Here is a 12,322-nt window from a genome sequence, read left to right on the forward strand (position 1 = left end):
ACCCCTCAGCCCAAAGGCAGCCCGGCATGATGAGCCTGAGAGAGGAGGAAGAATACTAGGACAGACCGGGCCCAGCTGCTTTAGGTTCCCGTGAGCCCATGGTCAAAATACAAACAGGGAACCAAACTATCCCCTTTATGGTTGACACAGGAGCCGCCCACTCTGTTTTGCCAGTACCAGTGTCCAAGCCCACCAAGCAAACAATTAACATAATAGGAGCTACAGGCAAATCACAAAGAGCCCCATTCCTGCAATCTGTTGTCTGTCGCCTGGGTGGCCAAGTAGTCCAACACAAGTTTTTATATATACCAGAGTGTCCCATCCCATTATTGGGCCGAGACCTGCTATCAAAATTGCAAGCCCAGATTTCCTTTCAACCGACAGGAGAAGTGACAATGACTACAGGGCAAACAGGAGAGCTTTCCTTAGAAGTACCCTTAAGGGAACACTGGCGCTTAATGATGGTAAAAGAAGAGGAGGGGATTATTCCAGAAGACCTCCTGCAAAAAGTAAACCCTGGTGTATGGGCAGAAGGCAACCCGCCCGGAATGGCAAAGAACATCCCACCTATAATAGTCAAGCCCAAACCATTCGCCAACCCTGTGGCTGTGAACCAGTACCCTATCCCCCGGCGAGCTGCAGAAGGAGTATGGGTACATTTGGAACGGTTACTTCGCCATGGCATCCTGAGGCAGTGTCAATCTCAGTGGAACACCCCACTCTTGCCGGTGAAGAAGGAAGATAACTCGTATCGTCCGGTCCAAGACCTCCGATTGGTCAACCAAGCCGTGGAAACCCTCCACCCCAATGTGCCCAATCCTTACACACTGTTGAGTTTAATACCTCCTACTGCCTGCTATTTCACGGTACTGGACTTGAAGGATGCATTCTTCTGCTGCCGTCTGGCAGAGGAAAGTCAGCCCCTGTTTGCATTTCAATGGATGGATCCAGGAACAGGCACCAAGGTGCAATATACGTGGACGAGGCTTCCACAAGGTTTCAAGAATTCTCCAACCCTTTTTGGGGTAGCATTGGCCTCGGACCTGTCTAGCTTCCCCACCAGCCCACACAGGGTCTTGTTACAGTACGTGGATGACCTTCTTTTGGCCTGCTCAGACGAGGACACGTGTATGAAAGCCACCAAGGATTTGTTGAATCACTTGGCTGAAGCAGGATACCGGGTATCTAAGAAGAAGGCCCAAATATGCCTACCCACTGTAAAATACCTTGGATTTGATATATCCCATCAGCAACGGACCCTTAGAGAAGAAAGGAAGCAAGCCATTATCCAGATTCCAGAGCCAAAGAATCGCAAAGAACTTCGTGGTTTCTTGGGCTCGGCAGGATTCTGTAGAATATGGATCCCTGACTTCAGCACAATTGCCAAGCCTCTGCACGAGTCAACCAGAGGAACTGAAAAGGACCCCTTTGTGTGGGGAGAGGAGCAACGGCAGGCCTTCAAGGATCTGAAAAGGGCATTGCAGCAAGCACCAGCGCTGGGTATCCCAAATCCTGAGAAGCCTTTCTCCCTGTTTGTGGATGAAGACCAGGGAACAGCAAAGGGAGTGCTATGCCAAAAATTGGGAAGCTGGCAGCAGCCCGTGGCATACCTATCTGAGCGCCTGTCGCCTACAGAACAAGGCTTACCGCCGTGCATGAGAGCAGTTGTGGCAGTAGCCACCCTACTGAACAAAGCAGACAAATTTACTTTTGGCCAAGACACTGTTTGTGTGACTCCGCATGCAGTCCCAGCACTGCTTGACATGAAGGGTACCTATTTCCTCTCCCAAGCGAAGATGAGGAAGTGTCAGATGTTATTGTTGCACCCACGTTTGAAGTTCCAGGTCACCACCGCCCTCAACCCAGCTACCCTGTTGCCGGTAGGAGAAGGTGAGGAGCAGACGCACGACTGCATTGAAGTAATGGACGAAGTATATTCCAGCAGGCCTGATCTCAAAGACAAAGCAGACCCCCACTGGCTTTCATGGTTTGTGGATGGAAGCAGCTTTGTCGAGGCTGGGCAGCGAAAAGCAGGCTATGCAGTGGTAGCCCTGGACGACCAGGTGGTCGAAGCAAAGTCACTCCCGCCTGGAACATCGGCCCAGCTGGCAGAACTAACTGCGCTTACCAGAGCCCTGAGCCTGGCAAAGGGACAGAAGATAAACATCTATACTGATTCTAAGTATGCATTCCTGACCTTACACGCCCACGGAGCCTTATGGAAAGAGAGAGGTTTGCTTACCTCCAGAGGAAACCAGGTGGCCCACCCACAAGCTTTGTTGAACCTTCTGGATGCTGTATGGGAGCCTGAAGCGGTAGCGGTTATCCATTGTTATGGACACACAACTGGACCAGGGGAAGTGGCCAGAGGAAATCGATTGGCAGACAAAGTGGCCAAGGAAGCAGCTCGGGAACTAGCCCCCATCCCGGTTATCGGAGCACTAGTCCCAGAAGAGATTTTAAGCACCGCTGACAAGCCAGCTTATACCAAGCAGGAAAAGGACACTGCAGACGCCCAGGAACTGACATTGACCAAAGAAGGATGGTACCTTACCCCTGATGACAGGATATGGATTCCAGAGTCTCTTTCGCGGCAAATAATTCAGAGGTACCATGATTCAACCCACATAGGACCCGATGCTACAACCAAGCAGCTGGAAAAATGCTTCTATATAGCCCACCTCTACCAACTGGCAGCCCAGATTTCCAGGAAATGCCTGTTGTGTCAGAAGAATAATCCCAGAGCCGGACCACTGGCTCCCCCAGGGATTCAGCACAGTGGAACGGCACCTATGGAAGATCTTGTCGTGGACTTTACTGAATTACCCCGTTGTGGACTGCACCGCTACCTGCTGGTAGCAGTGTGCACCTACACCGGATGGGTCGAAGCATGGCCCACAAAGACTGAAAAGGCATTTGAAGTAACCAGGTGCCTGCTTAGGGAAATCATCCCTCGCTATGGATTGCCAAGGTCCATAGGATCTGATAATGGACCAGCATTTGTTCACGCAATCCTACAGGGGCTGGCAAAAGCGCTCCAGATCAACTGGAAGCTGCATACTGCTTATAGACCCCAGAGTTCTGGAAAAGTAGAGAGAATGAACAGAACTCTAAAGAATCAGCTGTCCAAGCTGACACAGGAAACCGGGTCTAATTGGGTGGCCATGTTGCCCTTGGCATTACTCAGGGTCCGCAGTCTTCCGTCAAAACGGACCCACTTGTCATCTTTTGAAGTTCTGTTTGGGAGACCAGTCCCATATGTTAGAATGTTAAATCCGTATGTTAGCCAAGATGTGCAACTGAATAATTATGTACAGTCACTCTCCCGAGTTCTTTCTTATCTCAACAGGTGGACCCAGGCTCGCACCCCATGTGTGTTGACTGAACCGTTCCATCAGTTCGAGCCAGGTGATGAAGTGTGGGTGAAAGACTGGCAGCGAGCCCCCCTACAGCCCTGCTGGAGGGGACCATACACCGTGCTACTCTCTACTCCTACTGCTGTGAAGGTTGCCGGCATCACCCCGTGGGTCCACCATACTCGAGTGAAGAAAGCCATCTCGGATTGGACAGTAACACCAGATCCAGAGAACTCCCTTCGGCTGACCATCTCCAGACGCCTGGCAGACGACCGCTCTGCTGATATCACACCGGAAGCTGATATCTCAACGCACAGCTGAAGAATTGGATGGGAGGGGCGCCCGCGGGCAGCGTCCCCAACTCCGTGCCAGGACTAACCCAGGAAGCTCACCAGGACATTTAATATTTCCATAGGGACTTTCTCTTTTCTTTTTGTTATCTGCTTTATGTCCCACAGCCCTGACCCCACTGAGCCATACCGCATTTATTGGCCTGATGGACTCTGCTACGACTGGTTCGTCTTACCGGTGGTAAGAGATGGTGTGCTCTATGGCTATTGGAAACTGGGATTTGATGAGATTGCCGTCTTAAAACACCCCACTGCCCCGTTGTGGCTCCTCTCCCACACCACTGTCCGGCATGCGTGGATAGTGCTCATACGGGAAGTTGCAGAGACGCTCGAACTCTATCGAGTTCTGGACCGCTTTTGCTGTTGTGGGAGGGTAGTCAACTGTTATATGGGAGGTAGAGCACTGTACCAACCTCATTTGATAGACCAGGTCCTACTCTTAATGCAGGCGATAGATGGGACGGAACCTATCTTAATGCAAGTATTGCAGGGGTGGGAGCCTTAACCAGGTGTGCATTGAAATTGCTAAACAAGTGGTTCAATCCACCCATCAGGGTTAGCAGAAAAGTTGACCCACGTAGTGGGAGCATCAGCTCACCAGTGGACTCTCATCCTTGAGGCTCAACAGATAGTCGGGCACAAATATCAGTGAGCTCTTCAACAATGAGCACACCCCCTGAATATTGGTGGGAGGAACCATGGAAGGATTGGGGTTGGTGGATAGGGGTTATCTCAACCGCTCTTGTCATATGGGTGTGTGTTTTCTTTTGCTGGCATGAGCGTCACCGATTTTGTGGGAGGGAACAACCAGCCCCCATCCCCTTGACCCTTCTGGTACTAGCCCTACTTGGGTTGGGTCTGGGAGATGACTCACATATACGGAAAACCGGCCGGTCAGAGCCCTATCATCAGATTTGGAGTAATAATACCTATGTTAGAGATATAGATCGTTTCTCTTCTATGCTTAATCTTTCTGAATGCTGGGTTTGTATGCATATCCCTCCACAATTTAAGAAGCCTGGCATACTACTGCATAGTATTCCAATAAATGAGTCATTTAGAATTAGTAATCTTATGTCAGATGGTCGCACCTATTCACCCCCAGTGTTTCTGTCACTCATGGAACAGGCACCTCGTTGTCTCCGTTTCAATCATAACAGCAGCAATTTTTTAGGTCACTATCCATATTGCAATTGGACTTATGAGTATATTAACGGATCCTCCTGCTTCCAAAAAGGTACTTCCATTTATGATGCTATGTGTGTCGATTTTTATACTTGGTTTACCTGGATGACGGCGCGCAGCAGATCTAACTGCCTGCTCCAGTCTGATTTGTGGTTGCTCTGCGGCACAAGAGCCTACAAAGAAATCCCCTCTGCCTTTTCTGGAACCTGTACTTTAGGAGTAGTCGTACCCCTGGTGTATAAGATGGATAAGCTCCCAACAGTCCGTCTGCGTAACAAAAGGGACGCGAAATCACCTATTAACCAGTATACCGGCACAGCCATCTCTAGGTCCCTTCTACCCCCTTTGGGTGTAGCCATGAATTACCGGGATCTGCATAGATTGGCAAACTGGACCGAGGCTTTGTTTAACTCCACCATCTCGGCCTTAAAAGCAATTAATAAGGAAATGTCAGAGATAAGGGAGGTAGTCCTTCAAAATCGTTACGCTTTGGATGTAGTCCTTGCCTCTAAGGGCGGAGTTTGTGCCTTAATTCATTCCCATTGCTGCATGTACATTTCAGACCAGTCAGCAAATATTTCAGCCACCATCAACCACATGGAAACAATGATAGCTGCAAACCCGCTGAAAGCCACAGGGAGTGATGCATGGGGTTGGATGTATTCCTGGCTCCCTGATGGCAGTTGGCTCAGGAATGTTATAGTATTATTAGCAGGACCGCTATTAATCCTTTTGCTTCTTTGCCTCTGTATCCCCTGCTTATTGCAATGCTTGCAGCAAATGATGCAAAGACTCCTGTCACGGAAGCTAGGACCCACAGTCATCGCTGTGATGAGGGAGTATAGGCCCATACCCCAGAACGAACCTAAGTATTAGGTTGTTCAGAAGAAGAGGAGGGAGTGAAGGGAGAGGGGAACGGTTAATCATTAATATTATCTACACATAGTAAATTCCGGCACTCTGCTAGGATGGTTACACAAGCTCAAACCCAAAAATGCAGTTATTTGCAAAGTCTAAATCAGACAGGTCAGGAGGCCGTTTCCTGTCTAACCAGCTATCTGAAACTGCTGATGTTAGTTACAGGTCAGAAGGTCGTTTCCTGCCTAGCCAAAAACTGCTGTCAACTAAAAACCACTAGCAAGATGTTTCCTGCTTTGCTTCTGCTTTAAGTAATGCAAGATAAGAAGAGATACGAAGGGAATGCTTAGCTAGCAAAAGAATACACGTGTACAAGGAGGTGGGAGGGGGTGCTTACTGAGCAGAGAAAATGCTTAACCAGCAGAAGAAGTGCTTAGCTAGCAGCCTTAGCCAGCAAATATAGATGTGCCATATAAGGAATAAGTTGGAAACTTGCCAGCTGATTGGGGAAGTTTTGGGGGGAGGTCTGGGAGGTGGGTAAATACTCTAAAGTATAAGAAGGCTTGCAGATGCGTATTGCTGGACAGTCAGATTTCAGAAACTATATTCTGCTGACTGTCTCTGTGCACAGATTTGCAATAAAACTCTTTTCTCCAAAGAAGAAACTTTCCTGGAATTTTTTTATTCTCTTCTCGGTCCTGGGGACGCGGGTAAGCAATTCTCTGGCAAGGTAAAGGGCATAAGCCTACATGAGGACCCATATTAATATGGTTCATCTGGGGTTTTATACTTGTATTATAAACTGCTCTGGGGCTTTGCTAAAACATAATGTGGTGGCTGGGGCGGACACATTCATAAATAAATTCCGTACGCAACACGTATCCAAGAGTCTTCCGCTTTCCCAAAGAGTCTGAATGGGTCATAGTTAAAGGTTGTGAAAGTTCCATTTGCAACCAGGATGAAGCAAGTTGTGGCTAGGAAGATGGAAAGCTGCTTTATTGCATTGTCATTGGTCTACCAAGCTGAGGGCTGCCTACCACTCTGACTGGGCTTTCTCCTGGGTTTCAGAAAGTAGTGCTTTACAGACTTGCCCACCTGGAAATGCCAGGGATTGATCTCAGGGTTTTGTGCGTGCATGCGCTTTACCAGGGAGTTACTGTCTTGCCCCAATAATATAGTAGTCAAGGTGACTTGGTCTTTTAGCAATAAAATGCCAAAAGGTGTCTGACTACAGCAATGGAGAAACTCACATCAGCTAGGACAGAGACAGCTGCTAAGTGCATTTATGGCACCCCGATTCCATTTTATAAGAGAATTAAAAGAGGGATCAATGCATGACATATTCGAAAGTTGAGACAGCTGATTTTGTGTGGGAGTAATTAACAGAGAACACTGGTGACTAAACAAAGCACACCATTTTAATTTTGTGCACAGATTTCAAAAGCGACCCTTGCTGCTAATTTGTTATCACTGACCTTTCAAGCTAATGTTGACTGCCACAAACATGGAGCAAATTTAATTGCTTTTTCTAGAGCAACATTTCTTAACCTGAGCCCGAAATGTGAACTTCAAGGAATGGAGGGCAGTCAGTGTAGAAGGTCACACACTTGAAAGCTTTCACCTTTATCCAGAATTTCTTCAAGCAGATTTGTGCTGTGATCCAAGCTTTCAAAGCAGACGGTACTTGTTCGTTCAATAAAAGAAAATCAAATACTCAGAAGACTAGTTGCTGACTTAATAGAATGCATTCAATAGTTTGGCAATTAGCCACTAAAACTTGCACAAGTTATTCTTAATTGCTCCCAATGTATTTTTATTTTATCAAGGACGAACCTTAACAAAAGTGCCCTTCAGTCCCTTCTGCTGAGAGATTCAAACCATGATATTCCTTAGGATTGCTATCTATTTGCTTAAAATGAGATATAAGAAAGCAACCATAGGAAGTGTTACTTTCAATTTGATATTGAGTATATCCAAAAACAGCCCTTTAATTCTTGATTGGATTCTTTCCCTTGCCTTTCCCCAACTTCCCACAACCCACTGTAAGTGTTGTAATGCCCCAAATGCATACACTGAACACATGGAGAGGAAGGCAGGGCTGGGCCTGCTAGCTATGTCTCCTGATGTAACACATTTGTAGCCAATCATAAATGTTGAAAGTGCAGCCACTGAGGTCATGCTAGCAGACATGACCTTGTTGCAGCCAAGCATCTGCAGTGAGCTAGAGAAGCAGAGGGAAGAGATTGTTTTGCTGGTTGAATTTGGGCAGAGACATGGGGGGGGGGAGCAGTTGGCTTTGTGGAATTTGATGCAGGATTAGCAGTTGTGCTGCCTGCTTTTGGAGTCTGCTTACATCCAATTGGTTCGATTTTATATGTGTTAATATGTAGATATCACAAAAGACATATTATGAGTCTCCAGTGTGCTTGCTATCTCTCCCCCGCCACTTTCTTCAAAGGACCCTGAACACTGGAGCGCTGCTCATGGGCGTCTTACTGCTGGGGGAAGTGGGGAGCACAAAATAAGACAGAAATATACTCCAGCAACGTGCAGGTTAAATGAACCCCTTTCCAGACCTGGTAGCATTTGCGTGACACACCTACACACTGCAGCCAACACACAAATGTGTTGCGAAATAGTTTGGAAAACTCTGTCCTAAAGGTTTATCTGCATAAAGAAGAACATGGCATCCTCTAGCAGAGTCAGTGTGGCAAGCCCACTGCAACTAGGACAATCAGAAATCCAGTTTCAGCACTATATTTCGGTGCAGGAAGTACCAGGGTCAGGCCCCAGACTCCTTTGAAGTGCAGGTGCCAAGCCTTGTAATCTGAGCCCCGTGTATCATGTTAGTTGGGACTGCAAGATTTAGCTGTGTGCAAAAGGAATTTTCCTCATCGCTAACTATGCACAATTAACTCCCCTCCCCCAATATGAAATTAGGGAAAGGTCTTCCAGGTCAGAGGATATGTCTTTTACTACCCTGAGCTCCAGCACTTCCTATTTGTTTCAGTTTAAGAACAGCAAAGACCCCTCCTGTTACTTTTGGCAGGAGTTTCAGAGCTGACCTAAAGTTAGCACCTCCCATATCGGCAACATTTTCCAGGACAGTTGTCCCCTTGGCTTGCATGTTCCAACGGTGTCAGATTAAGCACAGCGAATTTATAAACTGCATGTTAAAGCACTGAAGCTGCGAAAGGAATAATGGTTGTGGTAGGAGAACTCTTTGCTCATTTCTTTTCCTCTTTCATTAATATTAGGAAGGTTTTTCGTTTTGCTTTTTAGGCAAAAATTCTACTGGCAGTAAACTCAGCTGTTTAGAAATAGATGTAGATAAAATACTGCCCTAGTAGAATAGAAATGCATCATGTGTGTCATGTGACTCTTGACTCTTTCAAGACACCTTAAGCTGTGGCTTAAGCGAAATGTTATGCATCCGCTGAGATACAGCACAGATATAGTTCAAACAGCAAAGAAACAACAAGACAAACAGAGTAGAAAGCTGATAAAGGAACAAATTTGCATCTTGCACTGGCTTAAAACAAAACAAAACCCAAACATCATTTTTTTTAAACAAAGAGTGTTTGGGTAGATACATTGGTGCATCTGTATTTTAGAACTATCTCCGTTCTCAAATAACAATAATGGCTGCTCTTTTTCTAAAGTATAAAAATGTCTTTCAAGGTTTTGCTAATCAGCGCCTTGGGAATCAGTACTGAAGAATGAGTGCATAAATTCAGAAAGTAAGCAGATGAACAAACCAATACATACATAAAATTAATTAAATCTTAATTTTAATCGTATTACTTGTGTACATTCAGTACCGCTCAATTATGTAAGCAAATGAAACAATGCACTTCATGTGTCAGGCTAATATATTGTATCACTGTGGATTATCGTAAGGTACTAGTAGTTTTATATCATACAGAGTTTGATTATGAACACCAGCATGGTAAAGAGTAGTTCACAATACTCTATAGTTAGTCCACAAACTTTTAAACTACACTACCTGATGAACCATTTATGCCATATTATCACAATCTAAGCTGGTCTGGCATGTGATCCTAAGCATTTGGATAGAAGCTGTATTCAAATAAAATATGTGTTCTGTGGGTGATATCCAACTAAATCATATGCAGAACAGACCTACAGAATCTATGGACATGGTTACTTAAATTCCTATATACAGTGGTTGTACTCTATACAGCATAGGGGTAACAGTCTATGGCTCTGGTTATATTATGTAACTATTCTAATATAGCTAGTTTGCCGATTAGACTGAAAGAGTCAGGGAAAGGTTATAATCAACGATAATTAATCTGTCGAGTTCCTCTGCTGGCAGATGAGATCTGTTTACAGGCTTGCCAGGTCTAAAATTTAAAAACAAGGAACACTCTAGCAGAGCATCTGTATGCATATTTAGTTAGAAAGAGGGTCTCACTGTGTTCAGCAGAGCTCACTTCCAAGTGTGTTTAGAATTGTTACTGTAGGGTTCTACGGAATTCTGCGGTGCAATTTTATGAAATATGGAGCAATGAAAAAGGACTGTTTGCTTTCATAAAGAAGAGAATAGACCTGGAAGTGGGCTTATTTTAACTTGTTCAAAACCCCTGCATCTAATGTTTGCTTATTACACAAAAATAAGACAGTACTTGTTAATCTGGGCTGTTATTCTGTAATCCCTTTGGAGTAAGCCTCGTTGAACTCGATGGGGCTTACTTCTGAGTAGATGTGAAACCAAACAAGGCATGTAAATGAAGCAAAATTCTTTACTGAGATCAGTTGGCCAATTTGGAGAGATGCTGGCAATTCAGCCAGAGATAAATCTCAATACTGATCAAATCTTAGGATACAGCATTCGGTTACACCAATTAAAAATGCCCATCTACAATACCATTTCAGCCTCTCTAGTTAATGGGACACATTTATGGACAGTGCTGACATTTTTTAAGTTGTCTGCTCAGCAGGCTGCCTGCAGAAACATTACCATATGCATAAAAGAAGGCTTTATTTTCATATATTAAATATATTTGTTTTGGTATCTGGGTCAGAAGCACAGTAGCCTGACAAATCTCACAGTCGCCGTTTTCTGAGTACTTATGCAAATGAGCAAACTGCATCTCCCAAAAGGCTACAATCTATGGCACTTTCAAAACATTTTTAATAACCCTCCCACTCGAAATGTCACTGCCATTGGTGAATAAACAGAGGCAAAGTCCAACTGACCTTGAAGCTGAAGCCAGACACGTCCTGCAACTAGCCTGGGAGCAAAGAAGTGTGAAGCAGACAAGTAGTGCTGTGACAAAATTACAGGTCATATGAGGAGCAAAATGAGATGCTGGCAGGGGAGGGAAGAAAGGGAGAAGTATTTATTGCACTGGCCAACCCCATTCCTTTCAGGTCTATTCAAAATATTTGGCTGCACAGCCATGTCCTTGAGGGAGCAAGAGGGTGACCTGGTTGGCCCCATCTTCCACACAGTGCACAAACTACTGAGAAATATTTTTCAGTCTTGGCATTTTTGTTCACTTTTCTATGGGAAAAAAATATTTATTGGTTTCTGTTGGCGGTGGCAGGGCATGGTTGGTTGCCTATTGTTGATTGCAGTGAGTTTTGTTTGTTTGTGTGTGTGAGAGTGGGAGGGGGATGTTGGGTCAGCTTAGCCATATCAATTCATATGTGGTCAGTGGGTTCCTGTTGTTGTCTTGTTGGGCTGTGTATATAATAAAGGGGAGCCACACCAGGGTGAAGGCATCCTCTTTTGTTTGTTCCCGTGCTAGTTTCAGTTTGTTGATGAGCTTTTCTAGTAAGGCTGTTTCCCATATGGTTTGGTACCAGTGGCTCATGTTTACTCCTGGCAGGTCCCTCCAGTGTCTAGTTATGATGCTCCTGGTTGCTGAGAGTAGATGACTTATGAGTTCTTTGCAGTGTGAATGTGCACTACTGTCTTGCAAGATATTCAGTAAGGCCAGTTCTGGAGTGGCTTCTAGTTTCTGTTTAGTCCTACAAGAAATATGCAAAATAACTAATGTCCAAAAGGATTGAATTTTGGGGTAATCCCACCACACGTGGAGGTATGTGTCTGTAGAGTGGCAACCTCTCCAGCATTTTGGTCAGAGATTCCTGGGTGTATCAGCACCAGCTTTCATGGTGTTAGGTACCATCAACAGATTAACTTCAAAGTGAGTTCCCTTCTTTTGGCTGAGGTGGATTTAAAGGGTGGTTTAGACCACAGTTTAGTTCATTTAGTAGGGTTTATTTTGTAACCTATATCATTCTCCCATTTATTTTTTATTGAGATGAGTGGGTTTGTAGGAGAAGTATTTGTATATTGTGGATACCATCCCCATGCCATGTCCCATAGAAATTACAGGCCGGTTTGGATAGCCAAAGGAGTGCTGAAATCCAGTCTAATTGCCTCCTTCACTACTTCAGAACGCTTGTAATGAAAGTGTACTCTTCTGCGAGATGGTGCAAGAGAGTGGTGCATGCTAGTAGGTCAAGTCAAGATTCCTAAACTTTGCAGCTAACTTGCATCTGTGTCACAGCAGAAATGTGCATAGAAGCCCATTTTCA

The 12,322-nt window shown here is 45.2% G+C and overlaps 1 protein-coding gene across 2 annotated transcripts in view; it reads right to left on the reverse strand.

The window, feature by feature from the left end:
- CKMT2 (creatine kinase, mitochondrial 2) overlaps nt 1-11,110 on the reverse strand; it is a 35,739-nt gene extending 24,629 nt beyond the window's left edge. The window contains exon 1 of one of the 2 annotated variants that reach the window (XM_083404197.1): nt 10,973-11,110. The gene's annotated coding sequence lies outside the window, so the exon portion shown is untranslated. The remainder of the gene's footprint in view (nt 1-10,972) is intronic. The other variant, XM_083404196.1, reaches the window with a different exon arrangement.
- Between the last annotated feature and the right edge of the window lie 1,212 nt (nt 11,111-12,322).

This window comes from Podarcis tiliguerta, assembly GCF_965153285.1.
Source record: "Podarcis tiliguerta genome assembly, chromosome: 11".
Classification (NCBI taxonomy): Eukaryota; Metazoa; Chordata; class Lepidosauria; order Squamata; family Lacertidae; genus Podarcis; species Podarcis tiliguerta.